General features: G+C 36.5%; 2 long non-coding RNA genes across 2 annotated transcripts; both read left to right on the plus strand.

The window, feature by feature from the left end:
• The first annotated feature begins 6536 nt into the window (after positions 1-6536).
• Positions 6537-9993, plus strand: LOC117394609 (uncharacterized). The gene is made up of 4 exons (XR_004543401.3): positions 6537-6683; positions 7040-7158; positions 8104-8177; positions 8478-9993. It is a non-coding gene; the product is annotated as an uncharacterized LOC117394609 (long non-coding RNA).
• Positions 9994-11409: 1416 nt separating this feature from the next.
• Positions 11410-23315, plus strand: LOC131721067 (uncharacterized). Its single transcript, XR_009319842.1, has 3 exons — positions 11410-16476; positions 16975-17596; positions 23209-23315. It is a non-coding gene; the product is annotated as an uncharacterized LOC131721067 (long non-coding RNA).
• The last annotated feature ends 770 nt before the right edge of the window (positions 23316-24085 follow it).

Here is a 24085-nt window from a genome sequence, read left to right on the forward strand (position 1 = left end):
TTCATTTGCCCTTTTCATTGCCTTTTTTATTCTATTTTTTAACTTTTTTATATGTAAAAAAAAATCATGCATTCATCCTCATCATTTTATTTTATACAGCTCAGTTCATGCACGTGGTATTCCAAAGCGTTTACAAAACAGAAAAAAAAACGACGCAAAGACCCATACAAACAATAAAACTTTAACTCATGATGCTGTTTTGATTTATAAAATTAAGTTTAATATTCATGAAAATCTTCTAGACTGCAGTTGGTTTCTTTAACAGCAGTCAAGTTTTGAAAATGTTTTATAAAGATTTGTGAATAGGGCCGTGTAGCAGGGCAGAGCCCTGCCTGTAAATAATATTGTTATGTGGTGATTTGGTGGTGGCTGGCAGGGATGGGGTTAATTTCCTATCCCTGCCAAAATACATGTGAGAATGTGGCTGGAGCTAATTGAATCATTGATAATTAGGCTCCAGCCACATGCTATAAAAAGGGGAAAAATCCTTTGTTTGGGGGAGGTGTTTTGGGTGAGTGTTTGTTTGTTTGTGCTGTGTTTATTTTTGGAAAAAAAAAGAAGTGTAGTGAAGGCTAATGCCCAGCCTACCTTTTTTGTATTTTGTTTAAACCTTTTGTTTTGGCCCTTGCGCCAGTTATTTTGTGATTTGTTTTATTGTGAAAGTTCTGTTTTGTTTAACTGTTTTATTTTTGCTCTGTGAGCAGTGTTTTGTTTGACTTTTTGATTTCTTTTTGTGATTAAACAGCGCAGAAGCGCGTTAACTGCAGTTCCTTGTCTCTGAGTCTCTCTGCCTGCCGAATACCATCTGGGCCCACGACGCTACCCTGTCACAGGCCGATTGATTTATGACATGACAATTTCTGTGTCTTTGATCTAGCAGGTTCATGTGTTATGGAAACACACAGTTTCAAATGTTTACTCCTGCTTGTACGACATAAAATGCATGAGCCTCAACCACTTTGCAAATAAATATAATTAACACACATTACATAAGCCAGGGAATGCACAGTATTTATTACCTGCAGGCTGCAATGTGTACAGTAATGTAAGCTGTACCAGTCATGAGCCAGCCCTCCCTTATGGAACAAACATATATTTTTAACATATTTTTTTATGGTAGAAAAGTATGATCCTTATATATAGAAATTGGCCCCTTTTTTATATATTTAAAAAACATGGGATATATTTAAAATACATTTTAGTCTGTAATCCATATATTTATTTTATATAGTTTACAGACTAATGAAAATATACGGTGCACCATATATTTTCAACATATAAAATAAATATATGGATTTACAGACTAAAATATATTTTATCCCATGTATTTTAAATATATAAAAAGGGGCACATTTCTATATATGAAAAAATATAAGGATCATACTTTTCTACCATATATTAAAAAATAAAATATGTTTTTCCATAAGGGCTCTCTCTACCAGATAGCCTTCCCATCTGTCTTTATATAGCAAGATTTACCAGGTAGGACCAAGCAATACCTTATGTTGTCTTTACTTTAAATAGCAGAATAAAATTAGGTGACACTAACACTTGTTTCACCCCTGCTTAAATAGAGTAGTATGATTATACATTTGGAGGTTTGACTCTGTACCTATTACTGCTGGAAACATATTTAACTAAATATTACTATCTGTGCACAACAGTTTGGTCTTTATGTGCAGCTACGCAAAATGAGATGCAGTATAGTAAAAAGGTTGTCACATAGGTTAACTAATACCAAACCAATCCTCAGTTTACAACCTCTCTCACAACAGGAGCAGAGCAGAAAGGTTCAATATGGAAAAAACAATAACTTTTGTCCATTTGCTTAACACTAGTCATTTTGGTGGTTTTCTTTTTAAAATGTAATTTTCTCCAGTCGTGTAACACATATGGGGCTGTGCGTTCGTGTATCTTTGTCCGTATGTATTAAATATCCTCACAAAGCATGAAACACGGGAGTGCAGAAATAAAGGAGATATATTACATTATACCTAAAACCCTTGGGAGCAGTCACATTGACGGCCACACAGAAAACAATTGTATTTTGTTATACAGAACGGACAACCTGACCTGTTCCTATCCAGTTTTAAATAACTTTAGCATAACAGACACAGAAATGTTAAAAGGACTAGGAGCTCTTAAAATAAACAAATCCCCTGGGCTGGATGAGATCCTCCAAATGGTACTCAAAGAAATGAAAGAAGTTATTTACAAACCACTAGCCAAGACCATCCAACAGTCTCTTGACACAGGGGTTGTACCGACAAACTGGAGAATTGCAAACGTAATACCGATCCACAAAAAGGGAGACAAAACCGAACCAGGTAACTACAGATCAATAAGCCTGACTTCTATTATATGTAAACTTATGGAAACTATAGTAAGATCCAAAATGGAAAATTACCTATATGGTAACAGTATCCTGGGAGACAGTCAGCATGGTTTTAGGAAATGGAGATCGTGTCTAACTAACCTGCTTGATTTTTTTGAGGATGCAACAGACAATGGATAATTGCAAAGCATACAACATGGTTTATTTAGATTTCCAGAAAGCTTTTGACAAAGTCCTGCATAAAAGATTAATTCTCAAATTGAATACAGTAGGGATTCAAGGAAATGCATGCACATGGATTAGGGAGTGCGTAACATGTAGAAAACAGAAAGTACTGATAAGAGGAGAAACCTCAAAATGGAGCATATACAGTATATATCTCCGGTTCTTCTAGTGTTAATTGGTTACTGTTTATGACAGCCACCAAAATAGGTCCATCCATTGTTTTTGTCTTTTCTGAAAGTAGGAGTACCAGAACTGTAGACCAATGAACATCACATTATGTTGTTGTTCTTATGTGGAGTAGAGTCGAAAAAAATCTAATAAAAACAATACATGTTGAATGACTGTTAAAGTCTGCACACTCCCACATTTATGTTAAAATGTATTAAAAAAAAATTCCTTGGCGACTAAATTATAATAGCTGCACTTCGTCTCTATGCTAAAGTCTGATTTTCAACCATTAATATCTCAGCAATGGTAGGGGGTGGAGTGATGTCCTTTGAAACATAAGCAGTTGGTGTCTCTTTAAATCTTTGAATGTTTGTTAATAGGATTAGTATTTTAAAAAACAAAAGGTGTTAATTTCCCTATGTACAATGTGAATTATAATTACATATTTTAGCAGACACGGAGTACTCAATGCCATGGTAACTAGCGGTCTGCTGACTTAATATCCTGCGGTGGTTAGAATTTGATTGGATTTGTAGTTTTAAAGTTATTTTGATTTTAATGTTGATATCTGTGGCGTGTACATTCAAGTGTTGTAGGTGGCAGTTTTCCGTCAGGTCTACTCAGAAAGACACGTAACACAAGGAGCTGTGTGAGAATGCTGTGCGCTACAATGCAAGCCAGCCCTGTCAACGGGGGATATCGTCTCTCATTCATTTTCATATAGCAGCGGATTTTCCATACCCATTCACTGTTGATATTTCAATGGAATTACTACAATTATATAGAATTTGTCTGCTACAGACAATACAAATTTGATTGATGCAATGATGAATAACTATTTTAAAAGTCAAAAGTAGTTTCTATTTGTGTTGCTTTGATGTTTCTACTGTTCTATGTAATGATTATTCACTTCAAATGATGAGTTTGTAACATAAAAAAATGTATGTTAAATTATATTAAGAAATGTAGAACTCTGTAGGGTATAACTTTATGGACTTTGTGTTAATAGTTTATAACAAATATTTTACAACCGTTTACAAAAAAGTCAGAAAACTCTTTACAAAAATCTTTGTTAAAAAAAGAGTTATGGTTTCAGCTTGAATCTATAAAATTGTCAATTAAATTAAGTGGTGCAGCTTGAAGCCACAAAAGTCAGGAAATCCCATCTCACTCATAAATACTTAGATGTGATAGGCAAGGTAGTAGTCAATGATAAAGGGGAGCAGTGAAAATGGAAGTAAGAACATTTATTTTAAAACCATAGCAACACAGTGAAAAGTTCAACAAAAAAATAATGACCAGGTATCCCTATCAAGGAAGTAAATAACACATTACAGGTATTGGTGTAATTAATAAGTATGGCACCATGACCTTCATACACAGCATATAGAATATATACAGTATCATAATAAATGCATATCCAAAGTTCTGGATTTCAGTCCAATTTGAAAATGTCCAAAGAACCAATATTACTATACTTCCAGATATTTGATTTTAATGATATAAAAAAGGCTGGTCTTCAGCGCCATTCAAATTGTTTTTCATGACAGATCTAGTCACTCAATCATGACCTTGTAGCCCCGAACTACACCCGTGCCTGGGAATCATGATAAATAACTCAAAGTGCAGCTATGACCTCAGGCGGATGATGAACGCCCTGTGAAATGGTTCTTTTTAGGGTTGTGGGAATTGACTGGGCAAGGACACTGAGACAGTTATTTGACATTGCCACGCCGCACAGGCACGCAAATTTATTTATAATCACACAATGTAGTGCAGTGGTACGTGGCCACCACTAGGGTACCAGCAATGGTATCCCTAGTACGGGAGAAAACACTCAGTCTTGACACAGTGCAATAAATGTCCCAAAACAAAACGCATTAAAATACAGCTAATAAATTAAAGGTGGCCAAGCTCAGCAGTGCTCTATCTCCACTATAAGGAGGGTCCCTCTGTTAAAATGCTGTACTGAACCCTCGCTATACTATTGGGAATCGGTAACCAGTCTACCGCTAATTTGTGTACCCATATAATTCTATATCCCCTGTGATTTCACACCTGCGCAGACACGTTGTTTGTTTTTTTCGAAGGATTGCTGAACTGGAACGTAAGATATATACGAGTATGCGCACACTCTATTCTCCCCCACTGAAACAGCGATGTACTTGGGGGGCACTTTGTTTACTTAGTTTGAGGCACGAATGCGTGCGTCACTTTATATATATTTTTTCTTTCTAGCGATGATTTTATATATATATATATATATATATATATATATATATATATATATATATATATATATATATATATATATATAAATAGGGTGACCATATTTTGTTAACCAAATCCGGGGACACTCAGTTATGGGAGCACAGCAAAGTAGCCAAGACTGAAATGTGTGCTGCAGAGTGTATCACGAGCTGCTTATATTTTAACAGTTGCACATATTCATTGCAAATAGAAAACAAATATTCATATAACCTACAGAAACAAACACACACTCTGCAATAATTGCAGGCAAGAAAGCAGGCATTTTAAAAATTTCCCAAACTAAACAAAACAGGCAATATGCAAGAACCTACTTCTCCTGCTGACTTCAAGCCAAAGCTACGTAGCCAGGGTTACATATGGACATACTAGGACAGGGGTGTCAGACATTATTTGTTGAATTTGACATATTTAATATTTTTCAAGGTCTTTTACAGTTGATGGTTTTAAAAATGCACTTGATTCAAGGTACACTACCTATGAAACATTGTGAGGCTTGAAGAGAAGTGTTAAATGTGTCCTGTTAATCAAATAATTAGACCAATTAAGTAATTGAGAGCTCCGGTGGAACGAAAGCCAGAAGACACTGCGGCCCTCCAGGAACTGAGTTTGACACCCCTGTACTAGGAACTTTGGGATATGGGTAACCATAGAAAATATAAAATCAAATGTTACTGACATCCTACTGTACAGTATGCTGTTATGGGTTTTCAGTCATGTCAATTTAGAGAAGGGGAAAAAAAGTTTTTTTTTTTTTTAAATCTTTGTATTTTGATGTTTTTGTATTTTGATGTTTAACACATTTACGTACGCACCTAGCAAGAACACTTATTAATGCCCATAACACTGGTGTTTATGAAAAATGGGACAACGAGCCAAAAACAGGATATTATGTTATATATTATAATAAGGGTTTGTATTTACTCCCTCACCATTCTCGTATAATCTTCATGCAGCTGTTTTTTTCTTTTCATGCGATGCAGTTAGCCGAGCTATCTAAACCGAGCACGTTATACGGTAATGCATTTATTAAAAAAACAAAGTAATCTAAATAATGTCCTCTTAAATCTACTACTTCACACTTGCTCCAGTGTGTACTGAAGCTGGATTTACTGGCAGATGAAACAAGAGCGGGTCAGCTCAACAAACTAGACCGATAGGCTACAGACAGTAGAATGTCAGTGATTATACAAAGAAAATGAGTGGTAGGAATTTCTGTCAACTAAACTCAAAACCTGATTGGTTACTACGAATGTCAGTGATGAATCAAGAAAGCAGTTTGATGTAATTTAATGATAAAAACATGGATATTTCTCTCTAACACATTTACATTACATTAGACCAATGCGAGAAATTAATAGTAAGTTTATTCGGGGACGAGCTTCGTGAACCAGGGACCGTTCCGGGGACATTATTTGCCCGGGGATACAGTACCTCATCCGGGAAAACAGGGACGTATGGTCACCCTAATATATATATATATATATATATATATATATATATATATATATATATATATATATATATATATATATATATATATATATACACCCCAGCAGTCTGGATCAGAACCTCTAGACACAGCACAGCATTTCTGGATCAGAAGCTCTGGACTCAGAACAGCAATCTGGATCAAAACAGGCACCCCAACAATGTACATCAGAATCTTTTGGAACAAGTGACCAAAGTGAGATATTTATTATTAAATATTAATTAAAATAAAATAGAATATATATATATATATATATATATATATATATATATATATATATATATATATATATATATATATATAATAGTTACTGTACACATTTTTCTATTCATTATGAATCGCCCATGAGTAATGGTTAAGTAAAGTAATAGTTTCTGTATGTCAACAGACACTGTCACAATGTCACACATCACATTCTCCAGCCTGATTACATATTTAAACTATTTTTCTTTTTAATTTAAATATTTTATAGTAGTTGATACAAAATATGTGTTATTGTATTCTCATAAGAAGTCATGTGTTATCCAATTGTTATTTATTTATTTTTATAGATATCTGCGATTATTGGTCTGGACTAACTGGACACATACTGCTTTCCATAATCGGAAAGTATCAAATATTTGATAACGACATCCAAAATTTGCAGCCAGGAAGCGAATTAGAAAGTGAGGTAAATTATTATGAATGTGGGTGTTTAAATGAATATTTATGTCACATGCAATAATCTGTGATTAGGTACTGATTGTTTGCTAGTCTACATCTACATCTATAGTCCACATTGTAGAGATATCCATTCAGTTAACACACGAGCTAACATGTTCCTGTTGTTTTTATGTGATTAATGCATATCTCTCCTCACTAATAAAGAGACACAGTGAGAAAAGACCAGGACAAGCTTGTGTCATTGACAGTTATGCAAGGACAGGGATTTGGAATGGAAAACAACCATTAATGAGACAGCGTTGTATTTGCCCCACCGTTAAACTTTATTAACTAATAACTTTTATATACACATTATGAAATATATTCTACTTTTTTTAAAGCTTTTTTCAGATCAGTATAAAATTCTGCTGAAATTCAATGATTTGCACCACTTGACTTTAGTAGTAAGTAATACTATACAGTATATAGACACTTGTTTTGAATCCATCCTCAACAAATCTTATGAGCTGCAATATTGTTTGGTGGGTGCTACTTTTGTAAGCCAGGAATGTATTTTCTCCATTCAGTTAGAAGTTCCGGTTCAGATATTTTTCATTTTTGGATTTTTTCACTGTTCTCTGATGTAAGGGTACTGAATTTATGGGATTTATATTCTCCTGTGTTTATGTAAAAGAATTAGACTAAATTCAATACAATTGAATTTTCGTTTTAGGTAAATACCTCTCTCTCGCTCCAAAGGTAATTAAAGTAAAAAAGAAAAAAAAGCTTAACTTCCCATTATTATATTATTTCTGGAGAAAGGCCCCCGCAGTTTGGTGTTATATTGTTTGACTGGAAGTTTTGAATGTAACCCTTAAAATCAGAACCCCTATCAATGAATGTATTAATGTTGAACTAATCCTATATCCCTGCTAAATAAACAGCATTCTAATCTAGATTGTGTACTTTGCAGAGAGGTTAACTGACCTGTGCCGCATCTGTGAAGAGGAAACTTCAGTGAATGCTTCCCATGAAGAGGAGGACTGGGTAATGTTTTCAAAGTTGGCTTTGTTGTATAGATATAGACATCTGGTCATACCCACAGATGTTCGAGAACAATTTTAAAGTTTATTTAGAAAGGTTTTATTTTTATTTTATTGTATTCCATAATGCTTTAATTGTATATTGTAAATAGACATAATACCACACCCTGTTACTTAGCTTTCCTTGTATGTTTTGGACTAATTTAAGAATAATAATGAACAGTTTAGTTTATTTGCATGCTTGACAATTACTTTGCTATTCATGCTTAATTTCAATTACAATCATTTAAATGTTATTTTACAGATTGCTTGTGATGGCTGGAGCCTCTGGTTTCATTTGGCTTGCATTGATCCACAATATCAGCCAAAATATGTGGAACATTCATTGGTTTACTGTTGCAAATGCATGGAAAAATAAACTACTGAGTTGATGCTGGTGGTTAAAGGAAAAAGATATTAACATTTAAATATCACACTTGCAAGTTTTCACCTAGGTCGCCATTTTTTGCGTCACTGGGCCCTGCCTTTCAGTGTAATCAAAAACAAAAAGCAAGCAATCTAAACAAACCAAGGCTAAAAACTGCATTATCATATATCAGAATGTGTGTTTCAATACCAGGATTTGGTGTTTTTTGTGGTAGCATCTTAGAACTGGTGTCCTTTTTTAATACAACTTATTGGAAAATGTCTATGGTTGTTTAAAACCCATGAGAACACTTTTGGTTTTCTTTACATTTGGTAATCGTTGTTTTTATTACTATTATGTATTGTGGTCAGTGTTTTCAAAAGAGTAAGGCATGAAAAATGTGTTATTCAACAACCTGAGGGCCACTACAGTTCTCCCTGAAAGTTACGTTATGGAATACTGTACCCTCCTATATACAGTATTGGGGGACCCCAGGGTCTAAAAAAAATTGCACACATAACTCGGAGAACAGTCTCTACACAAACCAGATGACATCATCCCGAAATGTGTGTGTGTTTTAATTACAATGTGATGGGATACAGAATTCACAGCAGCTATGGAATACTGTATTTGAGTGGTTAACAAGGACAAGGCTTAATCTGCTTAGAAAGCTGGATAATAATTAGGCTGCTGTATGTTACAGTTACATGTTTATGAAGAGTTTAAAGTATTTCAGCTATTTTACCCATATTTAAATATTTTCAAATAATAGTTACTTTCTGCAATCTGTATTTAATTATTTTCAAATAGTTTATTTCTGCAATCTATAATTAATTATTTTCAGTTATTTACAATTTGCATTTAATTATTTTCAAATAATATTTACTTTCTGTGATATGTATTTAATTATTTTCAAATAGTAGTTCAGAACATAAGAACATAAGAAAGTTTACAAATAAGAGGAGGCCATTCGGCCCATCTTGCTCGTTTGGTTGTTGGTCTGTGCCTGGTTTAACTATTGGAACCCCACTAGTGTAAACTCCAAAATCCCAACTCAAACTTAAAATGAACTATACATTTCTGTCTTGCACTAATTTTGCTTGCGAACATGACAGTGTCACGTTGGCCAAATTAAACAAACGAGGACAATAAAGCAGACTGAAATAAAGTTCAAGGTAATTTACCCTTTTCCAGCTACCATAAACTGCAATGACTGTTGTTCAATACTGAGTGTACTGTACTGTACTCTGTACATATTTTCTTTTCCCATTTGCATTTTTAATATAAGAACATAAGAAAGTTTACAAACGAGAGGAGGCCATTCAACCCATCTTGCTTGTTTGGTTGTTAGTAGCTTATTGATCCCAGAATCTCATCAAGCAGCTTCTTGAAGGATCCCAGGGTGTCAGCTTAAACAACATTACTGGGGAGTTGGTTCCTGACCCTCACAATTCTCTGTGTAAAAAAGTGCCTCCTATTTTCTGTTCTGAATGCCCCTTTATCTAATCTCCATTTGTGACCCCTGGTCCTTGTTTCTTTTTTCAGTTCGAAAAAGTCCCCTGGGTCAACATTGTCAATACCTTTTAGAATTCTGAATGCTTGAATCAGCTCACCACGTAGTCTTCTTTGTTCAAGACTGAATAGATTCAATTATTTTAGCCTGTCTACATATGACATGCCTTTTAAACCCGGGATAATTCTGGTTGCTCTTCTTTGCACTCTTTCTAGAGCAGCAATATCCTTTTTGTAACGAGGTGACCAGAACTGAACACAATATTCTAGATGAGGTCTTACTAATGCATTGTAAAGTTTTAACATTACTTCCCTTGATTTAAATTCAACACTTCTCACAATATATCCGAGCATCCTGTTGGCCTTTTTTATAGCTTCCCCACATTGTCTAGATGAAGACATTTCTGAGTCAACACAAACTCCTAGGTCTTTTTCATAGATTCCTTCCTCAATTTCAGTATCTCCCATATGATATTTATAATGCACATTTTTATTGCTTGCATGCAGTACTTTACACTTTTCTCTATTAAATGTAATTTGCCCTGTGTCTGCCCAGTTCTGAATGCTGTCTAGATCATTTTGAATGACCTTTACTGCTGTTACAGTGTTTGCCACTCCTCCTATTTTTGTGTCGTCTGCAAATTTAACAAGTTTGCTTACTATACCAGAATCTAAATCATTAATGTAGATTAGGAATAGCAGAGGACCTAATACTGATCCCTGTGGTACACCACTGGTTACCTCACTCCATTTTGAGGTTTCTCCTCTAATCAGTACTTTCTGTTTTCTACATGTTAACCACTCCCTAATCCATGTGCATGCATTTCCTTGAATCCCTACTGTGTTCAGTTTGAGAATTCATCTTTTATGCGGGACTTTGTCAATAGCTTTTTGGAAATTTAAATAAACCCTGTCGTATGCTTTGACTCAGAAATGTCTCCATCTAGACAAAGTGTTGAATTTAAATCAAGGGAAGTAATGTTAAAACTTTACAATGCATTAGTAAGACCTCACCTAAAATATTGTGTCCAGTTCTGGTCACCTCGTTACAAAAAGGATATTGCTGCTGTAGAAAGAGTGCAAAGAAGAGCAATCAGAATTATCCTGGGTTTAAAAGGCATGTAATATGCAGACAGGCTAAAATAATTGAATCTATTCAGTCTTGAACAAAGAAGACTACGTGGTGAGCTGATTCAAGCATTCAGAATTCTAAAAGGTATTGACAATGTTGACCCAGGGGACTTTTTCGAACTGATAAAAGAAACAAGAACCAGGGGTCACAAATGGAGATTAGATAAAGGGGCATTCAGAACAGAAAATAGGAGGCACTTTTTTACACAGAGAATTGTGAGGGTCAGGAACCAACTCCCCAGTAATGTTGTTTAAGCTGACACCCTGGGATCCTTCAAGAAGCTGCTTGATGAGATTCTGGGATCAATAAGCTACTAACAACCAACCAAACAAACAAGATGGGCTGAATGGCCTCCTCTCGTTTGTAAACTTTCTTATGTTCTTATGTTCTTATGCCACCTCCATGTGTGTCGCTTCATGTTACCGCTGTCGAAAAGAATAGTTCCCAGCGTACAAAACTTCCCAGTGGGGCTTCTGGTTCCGTCACACTGTTCCTTTAATGAAATGTCGGCTAATATTAATTGGGTGACGTGTAAAACATGTAGCTACTATTTACTTATGTATGTATTTATTTATTTATTTATAAAAAGAACGGCGAATAAGATGTCAGTTACAAAGTGCTTACACTGTTTTATTTGTCCATATTTTATTGTGTGTGTGTTCAACAGGACATCTGTAATTACAGAACAACTTACAAATTAATTGTGCTGAACCGGGCAGCTGTGAAAGGCAGGGACACTGGGAAATTAAGTCTTTCTTTTTATTATTATTATTATTATTATTATTATTATTTATTTCTTAGCAGACACCCTTATCCAGGGCGACTTACAATTGTTACAAGATATCACATTATACATTATACATTATACCACATTATTTTTACATACAATTACCCATTTATACAGTTTTTTTTTTTTTTTTTTTTTTTTTTTAACTGGAGCAATCTAGGTAAAGTACCTTGCTCAAGGGTACAACAGCAGTGTCCCCTACTGGGGATCGAACCCACAACCCTCCGGTCAAGAGTCCAGAGCCCTAACCACTACTCCAGCTTTCGTTCAGTTCTGATGTAATAAAGGAAGTGACAGAACCGGAAGCCCCACTGGAAAGTTTTGTATGCTGGGAACTATTGTATTCGACACCGCAGCCCCCTGTTCACACCAAAGGCGGCAAAGCCAGGGTCCTGTGACGTCAATCTTTGATGTATTGACCACAGGCTACACGAGCTGGCAAAATGTGAGAAAAACAAAGTTTTGTTTGTTTGTTTTTTTATAAATTTGAAATGAATTACTTCTTGTGGTGAATTACTATAGCTAAGTAAAACAAAAAATGTAATTAAACTGGTTTAAGAGTAGATTTTTGGAGGGGTTATGTTAATCATTACAGATTTACAAGAATACAATAACTTTTACTCTTTTATAAAAGTAACAGAATTTTTTTTTTTTTAAACCAAAGACATTCAGGCATTCTCAGAGGAAACGTGTTTGTGTTTATTTGCGTTTGTTTAAAATAAAGTAGAATTTTTACATTAATATGTATGCTAATTCTTTGAAGGTGATTTTATTATACTTTATTTATCTTATAAGTTGTATCTGTGAGGACTCCTCGGTGGGGGTGGTGGGGGGGATCATATCATCAGCAGTGCTGGCGGTAATATTCCATCTTAATTTTTCATTCATTCTCTGCAAGCCCGCTGTCTTCTTCTGATTGGCTGCTGGTAATGTACATCACAAAGTGGCGCGGCAAAAGTTGAATTATGTTTATCTCTTCCACGCCGCCCCTGTGCACCACCTTCAGTGTGAATGACTTGATTGAAAAGTTTGACAGTTATAAATTCCAAGAATAAACAAGCTTCTCCCAGACACCCAGATTGTTGTTGTGACAAGTGCCAGCTAAGACAGGGCCCATTTAAAAATAGAGTTTGTACAGTTTGCTCCCCTGGAAGATGTTGTGTTTGAGGTTATTTCAGGAGAGCCAGTGGTTAATTTCAATGGAAAGGAAATAATAAGAGCAATCTGCTTTAAGTGTAAACAGCCAGTAGACTGGAGAGCCATGGGAAGCATGGTATGTCTGCAGTGTATTGAGCTTACTAAGGGAGTTGCAGTACATTACAGGTGCCAACCAGAGAGAGATCACCATACCTGTAATGCAAGATACTGGATGCCCGGGAGCAGCCTTGCTGTTTGAGGGAGAAGAGGAGAACAGAAAAACATGGGGTCCCTCTTGACCTGAAGAGAACAGCTTGCTTGCTTGCTTGCTGTTAAATAGTTTTTATCATAAAGTATAGTTGCATACTGCATTTTCTATAATTAAAAAATAAACCTATGCTTTCTGGTCACTAGCACCAGTTTTCTCTAACACCTTTTCAGCGAAGCTGCAACACCTTAAGTCTTTATAAAAGAGACCAGGGCAAGGGGCTTTTACTAACTAACAATTTTCTCTGACAAACGAACTTATACCCAGTAACAGCCATCTAGACAGTGTATTTTTATCAGTCAAAAGGTCAGGGTGTTGTTTGGTCTTGCAGTATTGCTCGCTAGAGGAGGGTTTTTGATGAAGTAGGCTGGAGTCTATTTTCTGTGAAGGTGTTAAATCAAGATGTATAATTAACATGCTAAACTTATTAATTAAATGTGATAAGCTTATGATTTATATTTACTTAAACTAATACATTATAATTATATTTATTTAGAGTAGTATGTGCATTTTTGCTTGAACATGCTAAATATTTTGTAGTATGAATCTAAACATTTAATTAAGCTTGATAGCTAGCAGACACATTGTAACCACATGCTGCATGAGCAGGGGGGTTGTGGTGACGTCATGAAAGGTGGGTAGGCAACTGACAAATTGCATGTAAAAACTTTAATCAAATGATACCAAATGGTTCTTTTTTTCCGACCTCCGATCCTCAACTGAGCTCGTGAGAATTTGAACCCAGCCTCTGTACTTGAATCCTGAGTTGAGACTCTGAAAAGTCTTTACCTACTGATTGGCATCACCAGTCCGCTCTGAATCAATTGCACCTCAAAGAGGAGGGGAAGCATATATTCATTGCCTGAACTATAGATGTCTTAAATATGAGTAGAATTAATACATGCATTATGTAAGGTGGTTTAGTTAGATTAGTATGCCTGACTGAAAGCATTAACTGGTTTTAATTGTTTCTCGTTTGATTGTTTTTAATACTTGTATGATATTTTTCAAACGTGATAAAACATTGTTAGAAACTTAAGTTGTGAAACACTTGTATTATTGTGGCAGTAATACTCCTAATTAGGAAAAGTTTTGGATACAACATTGTTAAAAATGTTATCATTGTTGTGCTTCATTAAATATAGTCTCTCGAAAGGAGACTGTTATCCTAAATACAAGTATCGTGTCTGTGTTTGTCTCTCATAATGTTTAGTGGATTCAGTGTATTCATTTCACTTGGGCCCAGTGCATGAAAATTAATCACTAGGAGTACTGTTCCCTCCTGAGTTTTACCTTCATAAGACTCGAACGTGACAGAGGTCCACAATGAAGCAGGTTTAAAGTATTAGTGTGGCGGTATTAATATCTGCTTATGTCTTGATATGATTAAAATAAGCCTTTTTATATTTCAAAATTAAAGAAGAGCATTGATACTGTAACCTTATGTATCCTGCTGTGACATGGTAAAGGTATATAAAAGGAGTGAATTGTGGCCTCCCGACAGACGGAGGTACAAGTGAGGCTAACTTCCGTACCCTTATCAAGATGGAACTGAGAGACGGGTTGTGGCAACCATCTAGATGAGGGCAGCTACACAGGTGCACCCGGTCCTGCTCCTTCGATCCCAGGGTTGAGCGATTAACCAATTTGTAACGAGGAAGCAAAGATATTTAAACAGACTTGGTCAGATTGTAAAACTTTGTACGAAGTTAAAGTTAACTGTCTCTGTAGAGAATGGCTACAGGTGGAGGACCATCAACATCACAGCGATGAACAGCAGTAGAAGAATGCTGTCAATATCCCATGGGAGAGCATTGCAGGTGTAGGAGGTCTTGATGTGGGTGTCATCCCATCACATGTCTCACATGAGCAGCACAAAGACACTTGTCTACATGTTTTATTTATTTTAAACAGTTTTTAAATAGACCAATACAGTCAAATTACACAAGATGATGAGCATGATTTGATAGATTCTCCACATTTGTCAGCAGTGTACTCTCCAGATCGTGGTCGACCACCTATAGAGGAAATTAACAGAACACCGCAGCTGCAGCAAGAGAAAGAACAACTTGCTCCCAAATTTCTTGAACTTCAAGAAAGGGGATTTGCTGAAGTGGATAAGAATTTACTAAATCTAAATGAGAAAGTAAATAGAATGTGCTCGTATATGGAAAGATCCATAAAACGAATAGAGGAAAAAGTTAAAATAGAAGGAGAGAGGCTAGGCCTGGATAGGGCATGTCATGAACAGTAACAGCAGAAACAAACACAGATAGTGCCCTGTTTACTTCGCAGGCTTCTACTTGTGCCCAAGATCGGAATGAAGCTGTGGCCCCATTAATGCCAAGAAGACCAGGGCGATCAAGAAAACGCTAAGCTGTACATTATAACAAATGTATTGTAATTGATACATACATTGTTATTGATGCATATAATATGAATATATAGCCTACATAAATATATTTATTTTGCAATATTTGTTTGTATGTTTCATGTTTTACATGTAATATACATTTAACAAGAATTAACTTACCCTGATTTTCAATGTTTAAGCAATGATCATTGTTCAGGTAACACTTTATATTAAGGTGCTGCTTTTTAGTGTTTTACAAATGTGTTATAAATATATAATAGATGCTTAATAAATGTGTTATAATGTTAACAATGCATTGTAGGTGGTGTATAACCATGCGATAGCCATAGACAGGATTACAGTTTTATAAAGGGGCATCAAAGTCAATCTCCTCTTGAATAATGGCATTTAACATGTTTTTACTAATGTCTAACAAACATCCACGAGTAGTAGCTGTGTTGTGTAGTACACAACATGTTACCAATATGTCAGCAACCTTCTTCGCACTGTATTGCAATGCACCACCACTCCGGTCCAAACACCTAAAATGCATTTTAAGCATGCCAATTTTTTTTTTTCAATTACACTGCAAGTTCTTCTGTGTGCCTCATTACATACATTTTCACCTGCTGTTTGTGGACTAAGAACTGGTGTCATCAGTGCGATGGATGACTGAGAAAGGATGAAAGAGTCGTGGCTGGATCCCAGGTAATTTGCAAAAACATTTGTTATTATATTTTTAGCATCACACACTTCCTGGACATTTAAATAAGGAAATCCTTCATGATTAATGTAAACTGCTGCATTTTCAATCCATTGCACCCAATACCTGTGGAAAACCAGCAATATTAAAGAAATCTCTCTTTGTTTGGTCTTGCTGGTATCTGGTTTCAGGGAAACGTATATAATCACTGGCAACTTTTAACAATGCACCATTCACTTGATGTAAACCTCTTGAAAAACATGACTGACTCATGCCTGCAATGTCTACAATTGGTGTCTTAAATATACCAGTTGCATGGAAAACTAGTGCTGCAGTTACCTTTACAGCAACAAGCAAAGCAGTAGAAACACATGACTTGGGGTTCTAAATCTAAACGGAGTACACTGCATAAATCAGCTACTGTTTGCTTATTAATTAGAAATCGGCGAATACACTCACTATAGTAAGTGCAAGAAAACTGATCCTTTGCTTAACCTTCTCAGGAGGCTATCTTCGGCTTCTTATCCTTTGCCTTCGTGCTATGTCAAGATCCAACAAATCATATAAAACCTCAAACTCAGCCATCTTAACTTTTTTTTCCTTTTTTCTTTTAACTTTTACCTTTTTCTATGAGAGGTGTGGCAGTGCGCTAATAAGACAAACCTGTGACCGTGTCTTAATTGCACTCGTTTATAGCCCACAGATGAGAGGGGAAATAGCTTTTTTGCGAATGATACCTCAAACTCCACCCATTTTATCTCATTAAACCATGGGCAAACACTGCCAGGCGCACAGCTCTTGTCCATTCAGGGAGCTAGGAAGGAAATTAAAAGACAAGACCAAAACTGTGGTATTTTCTGGGATACTGCCGGCGCCTTGCAAAGGACCAAATGCATGGCTGAAATCGTGGTGCACACAGGAAGGCTTCACCTTTCTTGAACATTGGAGCACATTCTACAACAAGGACTATCTATACAGGTGGGACGGACTGCACTTAAACAGAAAGGGAACCAATCTACTCGGAGAAAGGATCCTTCAGGAGGTCCAGAAGCATTTAAACTAGAAAGGGGGGAGAAAACAAAAAAACAGAAGGGAGACCACATCAAAACAAGGGCAACAACTCAGGTAAGACCACTATTAAATGTATTTATCTTAATGCGAGAAGTCTCAGAAACAAAATGTTAGAACTTGAAGCTACTGCACTAACAAGTAACTATCATGTGATAGGTGTCTGAGAGTGATGGAGACAAATATAATATTAGTGGGTACACACTGTATAGGAAAGACAGGCAGGAAAGAAGAGGCAGAGGGGTAGTGCTATACATAAGAAATAGTCTTCAAGCCCAGGTGTTAAATCAGGACAAAGAAAACAACGCCGAATCAATATGGGTCAGAATAATGGACACACATTCAAAGGGCATAATAATAGGAGCATGCTATAGACTGCCAAATTCAGACGCTGAGCAAAATAATCTGTTGTACAATGACATTCGAAATGCATGTAGAAAAGGAGAAGCCATACTAATGGGGGATTTCAACTTCCCCTGTATAAAATGGGAAAACCCGATGGGGGGCACGACGGACGAAATTGAAATGGTGGAAATGACAAATGACTGCTTCCTAATGCAATTTGTCAAGGCACCGACTAGAGGGGAGGCATGCATTGATTTAGTCTTTTCAAATAATGAAGACATAATAACTAAAACAGAGATCAGAGAGCCATTGGCAAACTCAGACCACAACATGGTCTCATTTGAAATATTTTTTAAAACCCCAAAAGTAATGACTAAAGCTAAGGTTTACAATTTTAGAAAAGCAAACTATGAAGGTATGAAACAGAGACTAGCAGAAGTAGATTGGAGTAAAATAGAGAAAGCATCCACAGAAAAACGATGGCTGTTTTTTTAAAAATGTAGTACTAGAGGCACAAAACAATTACATCCCAAAAGTAGACAAATCTAAATCTAAAACAAAAGGGCCAAAATGGTTTAATAGATCAATTAAAAAAAATATTCAGCGAAAAAAGGCACTTTACAGAGCATTTAAAAGGGACCAAAAACAAAGTACACAGAAAGAGTACTTGGAACTGCAAACACAAGTCAAAAAGGAAGTTAGAAAGGCCAAGAGAGAGATAGAAATCAATATTGCTAAGGGGGCTAAAACCAATTCCAAAATATTTTTTCCAATATTATAACAGCAAGAGAACATTCAAAGAGGAGGTTAAATGTCTAAGAGACACAAATGGCGAAATCATAGATGAAGAAAAAAAAATAGCAAATATATTAAATGATTACTTTTCACAGGTTTTTACAAAGGAGGACATGGACAACATGCCCGACATGTCGACCTGTTCCTATCCAATTTTAAATAACTTTAGCATAACAGAGGCAGAAGTGTTAAAGGGACTAGGAGCTCTTAAAATAAACAAATCCCCTGGGCCAGATGAGATCCTCCCAATAGTACTCAAAGAAATGAAAGAAGTTATTTACAAACCGCTAACCAAGATCATGCAACAGTATCTTGACACAGGGGTTGTACCGACAGACTGGAAAATAGCAAACGTAATACTGATCCACAAAAAGGGAGACAAAACCGAACCAGGTAACTACAGACCAATAAGCCTGACTTCTATTATATGTAAACTTATGGAAACTATAATAAGATCCAAAATGGAAAATTACCTATATGGCAACAATATCCTGGGAGACAGCCAGCATGGTTTTAGGAAAGGGAGATCGTGTCTATCTAACCTACTTGACTTTTTTGAGGATGCAACATTGAAAATGGATAACTGCAAAGCATACGACATGGTTTATTTAGATTTCCAGAAAGCTTTTGACAAAGTCCCGCATAAAAGATTAATTCTCAAACTGAACGCAGTAGGGATTCAAGGAAATGCATGCACATGGATTAGGGAGTGGTTAACATGTAGAAAACAGAAAGTACTGATTAGAGGAGAAACCTCAAAATGGAGTGAGGTAACCAGTGGTGTACCACATGGATCAGTATTAGGTCCTCTGCTATTCCTAATCTACATTAATGATTTAGATTCTGGTATAGTAAGCAAACTCGTTAAATTTGCAGACGACACAAAAATAGGAGGAGTGGCAAACACTGTTGAAGCAGCAAAGGTCATTCAAAATGATCTAGACAGCATTCAGAATTGGACAGACACATGGCAAATGAAATTTAATAGAGAAAAGTGTAAAGTATTGCATGCGGGCAATAAAAATGTGCATTATAAATATCATATGGGAGGTAGTGAAATTGAAGAAGGGAGCTATGAAAAAGACCTAGGAGTTTATGTTGACTCAGAAATGTCTTCATCTAGACAATGTGGGGAAGCTATAAAAAAAGGCTAACAAGATGCTCGGATATATTGTGAGAAGTGTTGAATTTAAATCAAGGGAAGTAATGTTAAAACTCTACAATGCATTAGTAAGACCTCACCTAGAATATTGTGTTCAGTTCTGGTCACCTCGTTACAAAAAGGATATTATTATTATTATTATTATTATTATTATTATTATTATTATTTATTTATTTATTTCTTAGCTGACGCCCTTATCCAGGGCGACTTCCAATTGTTACAAGATATCACATTATTTTTACATACAATTACCCATTTATACAGTTGGGCTTTTACTGGAGCAAATTAGGTAAAGTACCTTGCTCAAGGGTACAGCAGCAGTGTCCCCCACTGGGGATTGAACCCACGACCCTCCGGTCAAGAGTCCAGAGCCCTAACCACTACTCCACACTGCTGCTCCATATTGCTGCTCTAGAAAGAGTGCAAAGAAGAGCAACCAGAATTATCCCGGGTTTACAATGCATTAGTAAGACCTCATCTAGAATATTGTGTTCACTTCTGGTCTCCTCGTTACATAAAGGATATTGCTGCTCTAGAAAGAGTGCAAAGAAGAGCAACCAGAATTATCCCGGGTTTAAAACTCATGTCGTATGCAGACAGGCTAAAAGAATTGAATCTATTCAGTCTTGAACAAAGAAGACTATGCGGTGATCTGATTCAAACATTCAAAATCCTAAAAGGTATAGACAATGTCAACCCAGGGGACTTTGACCTGAAAAAAGAAACAAGGACCAGGGGTCACAAATGGAGATTAGATAAAGGGGCATTCAGAACAGAAAATAGGAGGCACTTTTTTACACAGAGAATTGTGAGGGTCTGGAACCAACTCCCCAGTAATGTTGTTGAAGCTGACACCCTGGGATCCTTCAAGAAGCTGCTTGATGAGATTCTGGGATCAATAAGCTACTAACAACCAAACAAGCAAGATGGGCTGAATGGCCTCCTCTCGTTTGTAAACTTTCTTATGTTCTTATGTTCTTATGTGCGAACCCCTCAGGGGAAAATCAGGCGCCTCAGACGAACATGGGCAAGTGCTGAAAACGTATGCTAATGTATTTTCCCCGTCCTTGCACGTGTTGCACTGCACTTGCACCGAGGGGAAAATCGGGCCCTCTGGGTATCGGGCTGAAATGTATAAATTATCAGCTGGACACCATTAAAAAAATATTCCAGATCAAGGAGGATATTTTCTTTTTCTTTTTTTTTACAGCAACAAAGGTAATTTAACAGACACAAAATGTGCAAAACACTATCAGAACAAAGATGAATGTGGCTTGAGTTAAACAAAATAACTCACTATACTTGTTTACCTCTGCTAAGCTTTCCCTAGGTACCTTCACAGCAGGCTTCACCATAACATTTATACAGTTTTAGATTTCTGACCTTTCAACCAAGTACCTTACTCTTTTCAGCAAAATGTCCCAGTAATCTGTCTGACCACTCTTTTTATAACATTCAGCCTGATAACTGATTAAATGACTCCCCCCACTCCTCATTCCCCTTTCCTTCCCCTTCCCATTCAAAGCATATCATTCCAGGAATTTACAATTAACCAATTATCAAATTAACCTAATATTTGTAACCTCTGACTTTTGTTGGCTTCCTGCAGTCCTTCCTCGGGTTCTTAACAGCAGACTGGCTTTGTTCCTGGTCTCTTTTGTTTAACCTGCAATTACCACTGCCTGCCCCAGACATACAGTACTATTATTTTGTCAACTGAAGTGTGTACAGTTCATGTGAAATATTTCATTCATATAAACTGACGCCCAAGAGCCTGTTGACTTCTTCAGAGCTACTGTATGAATCAGGCAAAAAAATCTTACAGTAATTTTATTGTACTGGTGTGCTTCTTTTCATTACCTAATGAAGCATGCCTGTAGGGTGAGCCTTGGGGCAGTATGTGTTCGTGGGCCTCAGGTTGCTAGCCCCTGCTTTAAACACTTAGCCGTAAATAGCATCAATAGTCAGTGCTGGTAGTTAATATATAGGTTAATATGATGAACTATTTTCAGCTAGGGGACTCAGCGTTTAAAGGAACACTGAGTTGCCTTACCAAGCAACAAACAGGTCATGTATGTATTATAAAAAAGGCAAAGGCAGATTTAAAATTAGTACATTAAGGTACTGGCTAAAACAAAAAAGGTCCTGGCTTTTTTACAGCACCAGGTACTGGGGTTGAGAAACACTGGTATCTTTTTTTACATTTCATAATTATTTTATGGCATTGCAATTATTCAGAGAGGATCTGGGTTCTGTTGCTCCAGTATGGGGTCATTATTCTCTAAATTCTCCTTTAACTGGCTTTGTGTTTGCATTGAGCTTGCCTGGATAATTATAACTTAAGTGTCTAGACTGAACAGACAATGTGTCCTTTCAACTGTGCCAGTTGAAATCAATAGAACACAGAAAAACTCAGAAAGACTGCAAACACCATAAATAATGGAATTGTTAAAAAAGCACTAACATTTAAAGCTACTTTAAATAAAAGTCAGTCTTGTCGTATTGCTTCTTTTTCACCAGAAGAGGGCAATATGTGTTAACATAAAAAATTTGTAACTACACTGTTGATATCTCCAGCACTATAAGGCTAAATTAACCCTATCCTGGGATACTACAAATTAACTGAAATTAACACAATACTAATGTTTTAACTTAGGAAGAGTTCAGAAATCAATATTTGGTGGAATAACCCTGATTTTCAAGCACAGCTTTCATGCGTCTTGGCATGCTCTCCACCAGTCTTTCACATTGATGTTGGATGACTTTATGCCACTCCTGGCGTAAAAATTCAAGCAGCTCGGCTTTGTTTGATGGCTTGTGACCATCCATCTTCCTCTTGATTCCAGAGGTTTTCAATGGGGTTCAGGTCTGGAGATTGGGCTGGCCATGACAGGGTCTTGATCTGGTGGTCCTCCATCCACACCTTGATTGACCTGGCTGTGTGGCATGGAGCACTGTCCTGCTGGAAAAACCAATCCTCAGAGTTGGGAACATTGTCAGAGCAGAAGGAAGCAAGTTTTCTTCCAGGACAACCTTGTACTTGGTTTGATTCATGCCAAAGATGCCCGATTCTAGCCTTGTTGAAGCACCCCCAGATCATCACCGATCCTCCACCACATTTCACAGTGGGTGCGAGACACTGTGGCTTGTAGGCCTCTCCAGGTCTCCCTCTAACCATTAGACGACCAGGTGTTGGGCAAAGCTGAAAACTGGACTCATCTGGGGGTGCTTCAGCAAGGCTGGAATCGGGCAGATTTGTCTTTGTGAAGGACGCATGAATCAAGCCAAGTACAAGGTTGTCCTGGAAGAAAACTTGCTTCCTTCTGCTCTGACAATGTTCCCCAACTCTGAGGACTGGTTTTTCCAGCAGGACAGTGCTCCATGCCACACAGCCAGGTCAATCAAGGTGTGGATGGAGGACCACCAGATCAAGACCCTGTCATGGCCAGCCCAATCTCCAGACCTGAACCCCATTAAAAACCTCTGGAATCAAGAGGAAGATGGATGGTTACAAGCCATCAAACAAAGCCGAGCTGCTTGAATTTTTGCGCCAGGAGTGGCATAAAGTCATCCAACATCAATGTGAAATACTGGTGGAGAGCATGCCAAGATGCATGAAAGCTGTGCTTGAAAATCAGGGTTATTCCACCAAATATTGATTTCTGAACTCTTCCTAAGTTAAAACATTAGTATTGTGTTGTTTAAAAATGAATATGAACTTATTTTCTTTGCATTATTCGAGGTCTGACAACACTGCATCTTTTTTGTTATTTTGACCAGTTGTCATTTTCTGCAAATAAATGCTCTAAATGACAATATTTTTATTTGGAATTTGGGAGAAATGTTGTCAGTAGTTTATAGAATAAAACAAAAATGTTCATTTTACCCAAACACATACCTATAAATAGTAAAACCAGAGAAACTGATAATTTTGCAGTGGTCTCTTAATTTTTTCCAGAGCTGTATATATATATATATATATATATATATATATATATATATATATATATATATATATATATAATTACATTTAACATGCCACTAAATGCAACACAATAGTGTACCTCTTTTTCTATTGCGTATGTGGATCCTCTTTCTCCTCATACTGATAGCACACACTGTACTTACCGCCAGGATGCAGGCTATTTATATATTTTTATCGGGCCACAGCAGGTCTCTGTGTACTGAGCCAAAGCCTCTATTTCTCACTTCTTATTTAATTCTGAGAAGTGTTTTAAGTAGCT

The sequence above is a fragment of the Acipenser ruthenus genome, chromosome 3 (assembly GCF_902713425.1).
Source record: "Acipenser ruthenus chromosome 3, fAciRut3.2 maternal haplotype, whole genome shotgun sequence".
Taxonomy (NCBI): Eukaryota; Metazoa; Chordata; class Actinopteri; order Acipenseriformes; family Acipenseridae; genus Acipenser; species Acipenser ruthenus.